Source organism: Heterocephalus glaber, unplaced genomic scaffold (assembly GCF_053883595.1).
Source record: "Heterocephalus glaber isolate CG9 unplaced genomic scaffold, H.glaber_assembly_v1.0 deba00001687, whole genome shotgun sequence".
NCBI lineage: Eukaryota > Metazoa > Chordata > Mammalia > Rodentia > Bathyergidae > Heterocephalus > Heterocephalus glaber.
The window spans coordinates 11,616,374-11,629,922 of NW_028258412.1; the positions used below are offsets into that span (position 1 = coordinate 11,616,374).

At 42.7% G+C, this 13,549-nt stretch overlaps 1 protein-coding gene across 2 annotated transcripts in view; it reads right to left on the reverse strand.

The window, feature by feature from the left end:
• Positions 1-12,709, reverse strand: part of Cmklr1 (chemerin chemokine-like receptor 1) — a 185,699-nt gene extending 172,990 nt beyond the window's left edge. For both annotated transcript variants that reach the window (XR_015446285.1, XR_015446286.1), the window contains exons 1-2: positions 12,554-12,709; positions 11,625-11,803 (exon numbers count right to left, since the gene is read on the reverse strand). The gene's annotated coding sequence lies outside the window, so the exon portion shown is untranslated. The remainder of the gene's footprint in view (positions 1-11,624; positions 11,804-12,553) is intronic.
• Positions 12,710-13,549: the final 840 nt, after the last annotated feature.

A 13,549-nucleotide genomic window follows, 5' to 3' on the forward strand; every position in this document is an offset into this window, starting at 1 on the left:
TACCTCTTTAGGGAGAGCCAGCTAATATAATCAAGCCAAAGCCCATTTCCCTAATGCCTGCTGTGAGGCCAGCTGACCACCATTGGCCGAGGCCAGTGAGAGCTAAGGATGTCACCAGCAGAAGGCACCTTGGCAATGAAAGAGTCTGGCCTGGGTTCTTTGCTTCCCTTATGTGAACTTTCTTTTGCCCTGAAGAGTGAAAAAGGGACCAAATTTGTGAGAGACAGTGAGTGGAATTTATTCTTTAATATCAAATTGTGTGAAGAGCTTTTAGCCCAACTGTGGTCAGGAAGTTCTTCAAGTGGCAAGTCAAGGGTAACCTTTAGCTAAGTTTTTCTTCCTGTTATCGCTTATATCTGTTATCAAATCATGGCCCTTTTAGCTCCAGCTATAACTGAATTCATTCCTTGCTCAGCATCTCCACCACTACTACCTTAGCCCATCATATCTTGCCTAGAGCAATAAGAGTGCCTTCTTGGAAGTCTGTTTACTTCCTCTCGCCCACCAACTTCCCCCTAACTCACACACCACCCAGAGGAACTGCTTTAGGCAGGACAAGCCACAATAAGCAATAATAATTTTCAATCTCAAAAAGTTAGGGACATAACAACCAGGATTTATGTCTTGCTCATGCTGCCTCCAAGTAGGACACCTGCTCCAAGGCCCGATTTGCAGGATTCAGCCACCACCTCCAACAGTGGCAGTTGCCATGGCCTAGGAAGAAGAGACAGAGCTCCGGAGCATCCTGAATCAGCAATTCCATGTTCCAGCCCAGAGGTGATGTCCATTATGTCCACTTGCAAGTTATTGGCCAGAACAAGTCACATGACGCTGTTCAATAACAAGGGTAGGAAGTTGAAGTGAAAGATTCCCGTGAGGCCTAAATGCATAGAGTTCACTAATGAGTGGGCTATAAGGAGGTAGAGCCGAGTTGGAGGAAGAAGGCCACAGAGGGCATGAGGGCAGGCCTTTGAAGGTACACCTTTCTCTGGCTCTTTCCATCTCTCTCTGCTGCTTCCTAGCTGCCGTAAGGTGAGCAGCTTTCCTTCACCATGCCCTTCTGCCATAATGTTTCTGTCTTGGAACCAGCGAACCATGGACTGGAACCTCTGAACAATGAGCCAAAATGAATCTTTTCTCCTTCCTGTTTGTGTTATGGTTTAGACCTAAAATAATCCCCAAAAGTCTCATATATTCAAAGGTAGGGCTTTGGGATGGTGATTGGATCATAAAGTGCTATACTATTCAGTAGCTTTATCCACTGATGAGCTCATAGCTGGAAGTTAATAGGTAGGGGCTGGTTGGAGGAGGTGGATCACTGAGGGCATCACCTGGAAGGGGTTATTGTGCCCTTCCCTTCTTTCTCTTTCTCTTTCCCTCTCCCTCTGTCTCTGTCTCTTGCCTCTGTCCCCTCTCTCTCTCCCTCCCTCTCTCTCTCTTTCTCTGCCCCCCACCTTTCTGGCCACCATGGATTGAGCAGCTTTGCCCCTCGTGCCTTTCTGCCACACCATTTCTGCCTTAGAGCCAGCAAACTATGGACTCAACCTTCTGAAACTGTGAGCCAAAGTAAACCTCACCTCCTTTAAGTTGTGGGTGTTGTATATTTTGTCCTAGTGATGAAAAAATGACAAATGCAGTATGCCGGCTATTTTATCCTAGCAACAAAAAGCTGATTAATACAGGGATTCATCAACAACAAAATATTTTTCATACTATAACATGTGTATGAAGATTAGACGAGATTATGCCTATAAATCAGGTCACCTGGGACATAGCAAAGACTTGATCAGTCTTAGCTATTGTCATTACTATTATTCTAAAGACTCAAGAGAGGGAAAACTGGGGAAAAGATAAAGAATGAAGGGTGAAGTATATTTAAGGTGGTTGTACAAATCTTCACCAAAAAGTCTGATTTCAGCTGAGTCTTGAAGAACAAGAAGGAGTTGGGAAGGAAGAACAGCTGGAAGTGAGAGCATCCCAGGCTATGGGAACAGCAAATGCAATGGTCCTGCACTGGGACAGAGCTTGATGCTTCTGCAAGATTGAAAGGAGAATGGTGGAGAGGGGCTGTGGATGGAGCAAGGCCACTTCTCCCACCCCAGTGCTTCCGTATATGCTATTTCTGCATAAAATTCTTACCCTCTCCCTGTTCCTAGCCTCACCTCCAGCCCACTCCCTTTTGCCTGTTGAACTCCCACTTATCCTACATGCGCCAGCTCAGAAATCACTTGCTCAGGAAACCCTTCCTTGATTTTCCAGGGAAGGTTGTAATTCCTTATTACCCCTCTTGTATTAGTTTCCTATGGCTGCCACACAAAATCACTGCAAATTCAGTGGCTTTAAACAATGGACATTTATTCTCTCAGAGCTCTGGAATGCAGAAGTCCAAAATCAGTATGTCAGTAAGGTTGTGCTCCCTCTGGAGGCTCTAGGAGATATTCCTTCTGTGCCCTTCCAGAGCTGGTGGTGCCAAGTGTCCTTTGGCTTGTGGCAGCATCACTCTAATCTCCCTCTATTTTCACATGGCCTTCTCCTCATCATTTATAATGGTGCTTATCATTGCATTTTGGGCCTGGCTGAATAATCCATGACGATCGCATCTGGAGATCTTTAACTTAATCACATCTGCAAAGACCTTTTATCCAAATAAGGTCCTATTCACAGGTTCGGGAGTTAGGATATGGACATATCCTTTTTTTATGGCAAGAGAGCACCCATTCAACCCACTATACCTTCTCAAAGCACCTTGAATCTTTCCCTCACCTGAGCCATACCTTGCAATTTCATGTTTACTGGTGAAATTATTTGGCAACAACTATCTCCTCGGGACACTATGGGCAATAACAAGGCAGACTCAGCCAGGTCTGGTGGCACATGCTTATAATCTCAGGAATCTGGGAGGATGAGCCAGGAAGATCACAAGTTCAAGTCCATCCTGGGTAACTTCGTAAATTAGTGAGAACTTGTCTCAAAATAAAAATGTATAAAAGGGCTAGGGATGTAGCTCAGTGCAAAGGCCTTGGGTTCAATAACCAGTACTACAAAAAAGAAAGACAGAGAGAAAGAAGGCAGACTTCATGTCTCCACTGCTCACCCATGGACCCCAAGCTGCCCCGCACACAGTAGGCACCTGGTGTATGTGTTGATCAAACCAACAGCTGAACCTGAAGCTCCTAGAACATGGTTCCTGTCAAGGACACAGGCAGCAGCCAAAAGCACAAGGCCTCCAGCAAGCGATGTGCTCAACTCTTTATGGCCCCATAAATCCCATGGCTGGCAGTGTGATTAGAACTGAGTCAAAATGCAAGCAATTTAATTTCCCAGTGCACAGCCTACACAGCCATGTAAACTCACTTCCCTAAACCAATAGCCATAAACATTTGATAAAACACCATGTGGCTTCCCATTCCCCAGAAATGGTTTGTGGGCCCAAGAAGAAACAGCATCCAGCCCCCGCTAGATGTTCTCTGAGTGCTGTAATTAATGTTCAGCTGAGTTTAATGGCCGTATGAATAACTCTAGCATTCACCCAGCCAGTGTGCTGATGGGTCCACTCCAGAGAGGAAAAGAAAGAAACGAATCTGAGCTTTCACCCTCAAACAACTTACAAGGTAAAGAAACACAGCTGTGTGTTTGTGTAGTGCTCCCACTTCTCATTCCCTAGCCATATCCCAGAGCTCCTTTGACCCTGTTTTGGATCTGTGAGGAGAAGAAAACAAGAACCACTGACTCCCAGCTGGGCATGGTGGTGCACACCAGTAATCCCAGCTACTCAGAAGGCTGAGGCAGGTTCCACCACTCCCACCCCAGAGGAAGGGGCTTCCAGGCTGCTGTTCCACTGCTCCTAGCCCAGAAGAGGTGAGCCTTGAGGGCACCAACAGCACCCCCCCCATTGAAATGAGAACACACATAAACAAGTCTCAAAACCAGACTTCCAGATCACCTACAGCAACCCCAAAGGGAAACGAGATAGAACACTCTGATACTCAACCACCTGGACTCCCTGAATTGGCAACAAAAGAGGATCTGGAAAAAATGAAATCAGAAATAATTTCTCAGATAACAGCAGAGATTGAGCTCACAGTGCAAGACATGATTAATAAATCTAGAGAGGAGCTCAGGAACATGATGGAATACCAACACAGGAAACAAATGGAATCCATAAAACAGATACAAACAGATTTCTAGGAGATTAAAAACTCCATTGAAAGTCTACACAGCAGAATGAGCCAATGTGAGGACAGAATTTCAGATATAGAAGGTAAGATTGCAATTAGTGACCAGGAAAAGAAAATTGCTTCAAAATTGTAAGGAATCATGAGAAATCAATCCAGCAGGTGCTAGATGATGCAAAGAGGAATAACATAAGACTGATTGGAATCAACAAAGAAACAGGAGAGAGTGCAGATTGCATAAAAAATCTGTTCACAGAAGTGATGGCAGAAAACTTCCCAAGCAGGGGAAAAGAACTTGACATACAGATAAGTGAGGCATATAGGACTCCAAATAGCCTTGAAAACAAAAAATCTACACAAAGGCATTTAATTGTTAAGATTCCAGAACCCAACAGAAAAACAAAGTTCTACAAGCAGTTAGAGAAAAGAAACAAATCACATACAAAGGAAAGCCCATCAGAATCACAGCAGACATCTCAATGCAAACCTTCAAGGCAAGAAGAGCTTGGAGTGACATATTCCAAGCCCTAAAGGAAAACAGCCTCCAACCCAGATTGATGTACCCTGCAAAACTATCTGTCAAAATTGATGGGGAAATAAGATACTTTCATGAAAAGAGCACCTTAGGAACTTCATGAATACCAAACCAGCACTCCAAAAAATTTTAGATAATATACTAGGAACAGACAATGAGGATCACAACCCCAGAAAGCACAGCAGAATGAATCCATCTGGCATGACAAGAAATTAAATGTGAAGGGGGAGAATCCTACAAAAAGAAAAAGTCATGACAATGATAAGTCATTATCAGTTATAACCATCAATGTTAATTGTCTCAATTCACCAATCAAAAGGAATAAACTGGCAGAATGGGTCAAGAAGTAAAATCCAACAATATGCTGCATACAAGAAACACACTTAATTCAAAAGGAAACTCATAGACTGAAAGTTAAAGGGTGGAAAACAATACTCCATATGACAGAAACCCAAAGAAAAAGCAGGAGTAGCTATCCTCTTTGCAGATCAAGTGGATTTCAAACCAACACTGATTAAGAGAAACAAAGAAGGACACTACATCCTTGTAAAGGGAACAATCCAGGAGGAAGAGATGACAATCATAAATATCTATGCACCAAACATTAGTGCGTCCAACTATATAAAACAAATAATAACGGACATGAAAAGTTATATATGCACTAATACAATAGTAGTGGGGGACCTCAACACCCCGCTGTCACAAATAGATAGATCAACTAGACAAAAAATAAGTAATAAAATGCTAGAACTCAATCGAACTCTTGAACAAATGAACTTAACAGATGTTTACAGAGTCTTCCACCCCACAAAATCAGAGTACATATTCTTTTCAGCTACACAGGGGAGGTTCTCCAAAATAGACCACATACTCACACATAGAATGTGTTTAAGTAAGTGCAAAGGAATTGAAGTTATCCCCTGTATATTATCAGACCATAGTGTGATCAAATTGGAGATCAATAGCAAAAGAAACCACAAAAATTACATAAACACATGGAAAATGAACAACACACTTCTGAATAACCAGTGGGTCACAGAGGAAATTAAAGAAGAAATCAGACAGTTCCTACAACTAAATGACAATGACAATACAACATATCGGAATCTGTGGGACACAATGAAAGCAGTCTTACGAGGGAAATTCATATCAGTGAATACACATATTAGGAAAACAGAACGAGCCCAATTAAACAACCTGATGCTGAACCTCAAGCTTCCAGAAAAAGAAGAGCAGGACAAACCCAAAGCTCATACAAGGAAGAAAATTATAAAGATTAGAGCAGAAATCAATTCAATGGAGACTAAGAGAACAATACAAAAAATTAATGAAGCCAAGAGTTGGTTTTTTGAAAGAATAAACAAAATTGACACTTAGCCAATCTTATCAGAAAAAGGAAAGAAAAGGCCCAAATTCATGCAATTAGGAATGAAAAGGGTGAAATTACAACAGACACAGCAGAAGTCCAGAAGATCATCACTACCTACTTCCAGAACCTATACACCAGTAAGATGGAAAACACAGAAGAAATGGACAGATTCGTAGATAGGTATGAATTATCAAAGTTGAACAAAGAAGACCTAAAAATTCTAAACAACCCAATATCAACCAATGAAATTGAAAATGTAATTAAAAACTTACCAATGAAGAAAAGCCCAGGTCCTGATGGCTTCACTGCTGAATTCTACAAGACACGTAGAGGGGAATTACTGCCACTACTCTTTAAACTCTTTAGTGAAATTGAAAGGAAAGCAATACTCCCAAATTCATTCCTGGAAGCAAGCATCACCTTGGTCCCCAAAGCAGAGAAAGACCGAACTGAAAAAGAGAACTATAGGCCAATCTCACTAATGAACATAGATCCAAAAATCCTTAATAAGATAATGGCAAACAGAATGCAGAAGATCATCAAGAAGATCATACACCCTGATCAAGTGGGATTCATCCCAGGGTTGCAGGGATGGTTCAATATGCGAAAATCAATCAATGTAATACACTATATCAATAGAGCCAAGGACAAAAACCATATGATCATCTCCATAGATGCAGAAAAAGCATTTGACAAAATTCAACATGCATTTATGATAAAAACCCTACAAAAAATTGGAATAGATGGTCTCTACCTCAATCTGATAAAAGCCATCTATGAAAAACCAACAGCCAATATCATACTAAATGGTCAAAAACTGAAATCCTTCACACTAAAATCAGGAACAAGACAAGGATGTCCACTATTATCACTCTTGTTCAATATAGTATTGGAAACATTAGCCACAGCAATTAGACAAGAGAAAGAAATAAAAGGAATAAAGACAGGAAATGAAGAAGTCAAATTGTCATTATTTGCAGATGACATGATACTCTATATAGAAGACCCCAAGAATGCCACCAAAAGTCTTCTAGACTTAATAACCAAATTCAGTAGAGTAGCTGGCTACAAGGTCAACACACAAAAATCAATAGCTTTCCTCTACACGAACAACAGACTCACTGAGAGAGAAATAGGGCAAATAATTCCTTTCACAATAGCATCCAAAAAACTGAAATACCTAGGAATCAACCTAATGAAAGTAATCAAAGACCTCTTCTCTGAAAACTATAGCACTCTGAAAAGAGAGATTGAAGATGATATCAGAAAATGGAAAAACATCCCCTGCTCCTGGGTATGAAGGATCAATATAGTGAAAATGGCCATACTTCCAAAACTGCTATATAGATTCAATGCAATCCCAATTGAAATCCCAGCAGCATACTTCATGGACCTTGAGAAAACAATCCAAAAATTCATTTGGAACAAGAAGAGACCTAGAATAGCAAAAGCAATTCTAGGTAACAGAGACATGGCAGGGGGTATCACAACCCCCAACTTGAAACTATACTACAAAGCTACTGTGATAAAAACAGCATGGTACTTGCCAAGAAATAGACCTGAGGACCAGTGGAACAGATTAGAAGATGCAGAAACAACTCCAGACACACTCAGCCATCTCATCTTCGATAAAGAAGCCAAACACCCTCACTGGAGGAAAGATAGCCTCTTTAATAAATGGTGATGGAAAAACTGGGTTTCAACTTGCCAAAGATTTAAACTAGAACTATATCTCTCACCATGTACTAAACTAAAATCAAAATGGATTAAAGATCTAAATATTAAAAATAGAAATGCTGAATCGCCTGGAACAAAGGTTAGGTAGAACTCTTGAAGACATTGGTGTAGGAAAAGATTTTATGAACAAAACCTCAGTTGCCCATGAACTAGCACAAACTATCAACAAGTGGGATCTCCTCTTATTAAAAAGCTTCTGCACAGCAAGAGAATCCACCAACAATGTGAACAGACAACCCACAATGTGGGAAAAAATCTTCACCTGCTGTTCCTCAGACAAAGGTCTACTATCTCGAATCTATAAAGAACTTTAAAAAATCAGACCTCCAAATTCAAAGACCCAGTCTGAAATGATCAGACATTTCTCAGACAAAGAAGTAGAAATAGCAAATAGACATATGAAAAAATGTTCAACATCACTGGTCATTCGAGAGATGCAAATGCTGGTGGGGCTGTGGGGAAAGAGCAACCCTGCTCCACTGCTGGTGGGAGTGCAGACTTGTGCAACCACTGTGGAAATCAGTATGGAGATATCTCAAAGAACTAGGACTGGAAGTCCCATTTGACCCAGCTATTCCCCTGCTGGTTATCTTCCCCAAAGTATTAAAAGAATCATACCACAGTGATACATGTGTACTCATGTTCATAGCAGAACAATTTTTAATAGCTAAAACTTGGAAGCAGCCCAAATGCCCATCAACTGGAGACTGGATAAAGAAAATGTAGGGTTTTTTTAATAAAATGAAGTACTACTCAGGCATAAAAAATGAGAAATTAGAGACATTTATAGCTAAATGGATGCACATTGAGGCCATACTCTTAAGTGAAATAAACAGGACACACATGTGTAAATACAGAATAGTTTCTCTGGTGGGAGAAATTGAAAGTGTAAATAAGGACTAAAAGGTAGAATAGATAATGTGAAATAGGAAGAAAAGGGCAAAGGGGAAGGGAAAGTGGGAGGGGGAGGGGAAAGGAAAGAAGGGAATGAAATTAATATGAGAAAATGAAAAAATGGAAACAAAGTCTTTGTAAATAGGGAGGGATGGAGGGGTTGAAGGGAGGGCAGGGGAAGGGGGAAAAATAAGAAACGAGAGATTATGTAAAGGTGCAAATTTCCAATGATGAATGTCATTATATTGTATACCTAAATTGTACCAATAAAATAAAATTTTGAATAAAAAAGAAGGCAGAGACAGGAGGACTGTAAAGTAGAGCTCAACCTGGCAACTTAGTAACTTTGCAAGACCTTGTCTCAAAATAAACTAAAAATTTTTTAAGGATTCTAGGAATGCAACTCAATGTAAAGCCCTTAGGTTCAATGCCCAGTATTTAAAAAAAAAAACAGTTAACTCACCCAGGCCTGGTGGTAGATAGCCTATAATCCAAGCCCTCAGGATGGTGAATTTGATACCAGCCTGGGCTACATCAGGAGTTCAAGGCCAGCCTTGACTGCATAGCAAGACCTTATCTCAAAAAAAACCTACTAACTCCATTTAATATTGGAAAAAAGTGAAGCCCAGAAAGGGAATTTCTTGCCCAAGTCAGGCAGCTCATAAAGGCTTCTGGGCCTGGACCCCTGGTGGCAGAAGTGGAAAGGACCACGCAATGGCGACAGTTTAAACAGCAGCAGGGAGTCAAGTTCTGGGAAGACTATTAACATCTGGCAACACACATCTGGCAACACACAACCGTCTCATGTGATGGGCTTGTCAATCACACTGTCCTCTTCCGCAAGGTTTTAGAGCAAGGAACTCTGTTCAGGGCAGACTGTGGTTCTGGTCAGCAGTCTGCAGTGTAGACCAGCCCCTGTCAAACCGCACCAGGGACACGGTCCCCCGGACCTTACTCACATGAATATTCCAATTCAGTAGGTCCAGGGCAGAGCATGAAATTCTTCATCTTTCACCAGCTGCCAGGAATTGCTAATGCAATTCCTCTCTAGACCACATTTGATGAGAAGCAATAGACAGTCAGTAACATGATGTGACAGACTCAGCAGTGTCCTTGCTGGGTAAGGGTCTTTCCCAAGGGGCATTGAGTTTGAGACACTCTGAGGACAGTGTTGATGTAGAGATAAGCAGAAGGCCACTGCCTACCCACTTGCCAAGGCTGCAGGGAATTTGAATGCTTCACTCTCAGGGATTGTTAGCAAATGGCTCCTTCTCCTCAAGTCCCCATGTTCTCATCTGTGAGATGCAAGGCTGGGTGGCAGAGGATTGAGCTGCTCATATCTGAGCTTTCATGCAGCACTGACATGCCAGGACTCCAGGAATGAAAGACACAAATAGAAACTTCATAAGATTCTTCTATAAAGATGGCCTGGCCCTGGAGTAGACATTCATTGTTGGCATCTGCTCGACACCCACTCCCTATCCCTCTGCTTCTGGGGCCTGATTTTCCCTTAGAGAACCTGGACCTCACACTGTTGGTGATGTTGGGAGGGGACTGACACTGCCCCCAGCTCCATGGTGAGCACATGACCAGACCTAGCCAATCAGAGTGCTTCAGAGATGAGCCTGTGACTCAATGAAATCCAGCCACTGTGGTTTTTCTAAAACATCAGCTAGGCATCATGAGCTGATAAGATAAACATCTAATAGTATTGCTGGTCATTATCACCATGATATGGGGAGAAGCTGCCTAAGAGCATTGTCATCCGAGAAGGAAGCAAAGATGAGAGACAAAGAGACAGAGTGACAGGGCTATCTGATGGACACCTGGATTCAGCCATGCCTGAAGCCAAAACTGGGTATTTTTCAGTCCTGTGAGTCATAAAATTAACCATATTTCAGCCCATTTGAGCTAAATTCCTAGGGCTTTCAATCAAAAGAGTCTTGAGGCATATACTCTGGATTCTACCTCCACAATGAGGGTGTGGAATTGGAATAAAATCGCCTTTCACTCTCAGACACAAAAGCAAGGTCATTATTGGCTTCAGTAAATAATGTTGGCTTCAGACTGTCAGAGCTCCGAGAGTACCTCACAGTGCAGAGGAAGAAACTGAGGCTTGGAGGATGGACTTGCCTGTGGCTACAAGGTTCAGCAGCAGAGCTGGGCCTCGCAGGGCCCCTCAGAGCTCCTCCCTCCACACACAGGCAGCAGTCGCTGCCAGCTCCTCCAGTACTGCCCGACATACACCCGACTGAACGGCTTCCCGCTCCCCACTGCACTGCCTGAACCACCACCATTAGTGACCCACTCCTTGCTGTCTGTCTCCAAGTTGCCTCTAACAAATGCATAAACCCAGGGAAGGAGTTCACATCTAAGCTTATTAGTAGGATTTTATGGCAACAGTAGTTGTAAATCACCATTAGGCAACTTTAAAGATGGAGACACTGAGTGTGTCTCCAAGACCAGTGGACTGGTCTTTCCACTTTCACAGAAGGATTTGTCTACAGCACCCTGAAAGCCACCTTGACATGCTGCCATGGTCTGAATGTTTGTCATCCCTAAACTCATATGCTGAAATCCTAAAGGTGATGGTATCAGGCAGGGGGCAGGTGGTGGCGTATTTAGGAAGTTATGAAGCTATGAAGGCAGAGCTCTCATGAATGAGGTTAGTTCCCTTTACAAAGAGGATGGCGAGAGACCCCTGGCCCTCTCCACTGTTTGCAGACATGGCTGGGAGATGTCATCAACGAACCACAAAACAGGTTCTCACCAGATGCAGAATCTGCAGGCAACTTGATCTTAGACTTCCAGCCTGCAGAACTATGAGCAGCATCTTTCTTTGTTGTTGATAAGCCAGCCAGTGTCTGGTTATAACAACCTAACTCAGACATAAGCCTTTAGGAATGGCACCCACCAGTCAGAGAGAGGTGGGAGGAGCAGGGTCAAATGATGTTGACTTCTCTAATTCATCTACACTCGGATGGTCCAGCAGGGAGCATGCAGACCACAGGTCCCATCAGGACACAGGCCCAACACCAGGCCCAGCTTCTCTAGAGAGTCTGGAGAGCCCAGCCAGCTCTGTTCACTCTTGCCCTGTGGGGAAATGGAGAGAGCTTCATATTTTGCCCTTAAGATATGAGTGTTGACATCGCTTTACATTATTAGAGAAAATGCCCAGCCAAGAAATAAACCACCAGTTTTATTTACAGTATATTTCCCAGAACTCAGAGAAATACTGCACTTTTTTTGTGTAGGACTGAGACCAAAGCATCATTTATAACAATACATCAAACTTTACAGTGCATAAAACTCTCCCTACCTTATAAAAACATACAAAGAATGGCTCACTCTTTATATAAATTACTTAAAGACAGCCCAAGTTTACACATCATTTTGAAAGGATTTCCATTACTGGGAAGAGCTGCTCCTACCAGTGGCAATTTTTGTGGTGCTGAGGGAACAATTAAAATGGGAAACAAATTGCAACAAAGCAGTCTATGGGAAAGAAAGCTATCCCAGATCAGCCTAAGGCAAAATGTGTTGTTTTAATCACAATATTAGTCACCTCCTTATTAGACTTTGTCTTTCAAGACATGCTGGCACCAAGGACACTATTGTAAAAGCCTAAGGACAGGAATCATATGTACCAGTATTTTCACTCGTTGTTTTGTCCCTGGCACATAGTAGGTGCTCAATCAGTATGAGTCGAAAAGGGAGAAAAGGAGGAAAGGAGAGGAAAGGGTAGGAAGGAAAGGAGGAGGGAAGGATGGAGAGAGGAAAGGAGTCTGTGTAGAATGTAAATATATCAGCTATCTACTGCCACAGCATTGCTGTGTAACATACCCCGAAACTCAATGATTTCAAACTCCTGTTTTCATGGATGCCCTCAGGTTTGCAGTCAGGCAGGCATTTCTGGCCCCAACTCAGTTCACCCACATTCTGCTGGGCTGCTGGCTGTTGGCTATTGGCTGATGGATAATGGCCTCCTCTGGTGGGTCAGCTGAATTCTTTTCCTCTGTCTCTCTTTCTCACGCACATCCACAAGTCTTTCATGTTATCCCAGCAGGCTGGTCTGGGGACATTCTCCAGCTAGCCCGGGAATATTCTCATGAAGACTGCGAGATTGCAAGAGAGCAAGTGGAAACATACAAGCACCCTTTCTAGCTTCCGCTTGCAGTGTGTTTGACAAATTTCATTGGCTGAAGCAAGTCACATGATCGTACCCAGAGCCTGACTGGGAAGGGACTAAGTACAGGACAAAGGGCATCAATACAGGGAGGACATTAACTGTGGCTGTGGGTGTCACCAGCCGACCACAATAGCCATTTCCACTTCTCACCAGCCCCACCTCACCCTTAACCTCACTCCACATTCAATTATCCAAAGCCCATGGAAAGAGAGTAGAAAAGATTTTCTGCCCTGGGTCTCTTTGGGAAAAATGAGAGCCCAAAATCAGCCTCTTCAATTATAGTCACACTTATTTAAACCAGCCGTCACAAATCTTAATACCTACAGGGGACAGGCAGGTGATAAATTACTGAATCAGACCAGGCTCAGAGTGGATTGCTCCAGAAAACCCCTCCTCTGTCCCCAGAGTGGCGACCGTGTGGCTCAGGCCAACAGAGGACCGGCTGGGAGGCAGACCGAGGGCTGTAAGCCCAGCAGAGTGTCTCAAAAGATGCTGCAGATGGACATTTTTAAGTGAAAACATATTTTAAAGCTAGCCACTATTTTTTAAAAGCAATAATAAATAGGCACAATCTGGGCCCAAAAAATATATCAATGAGATCGACCCGATGAATTTATAGAGCATCTATTACACATTGTGCAAGCATTTTA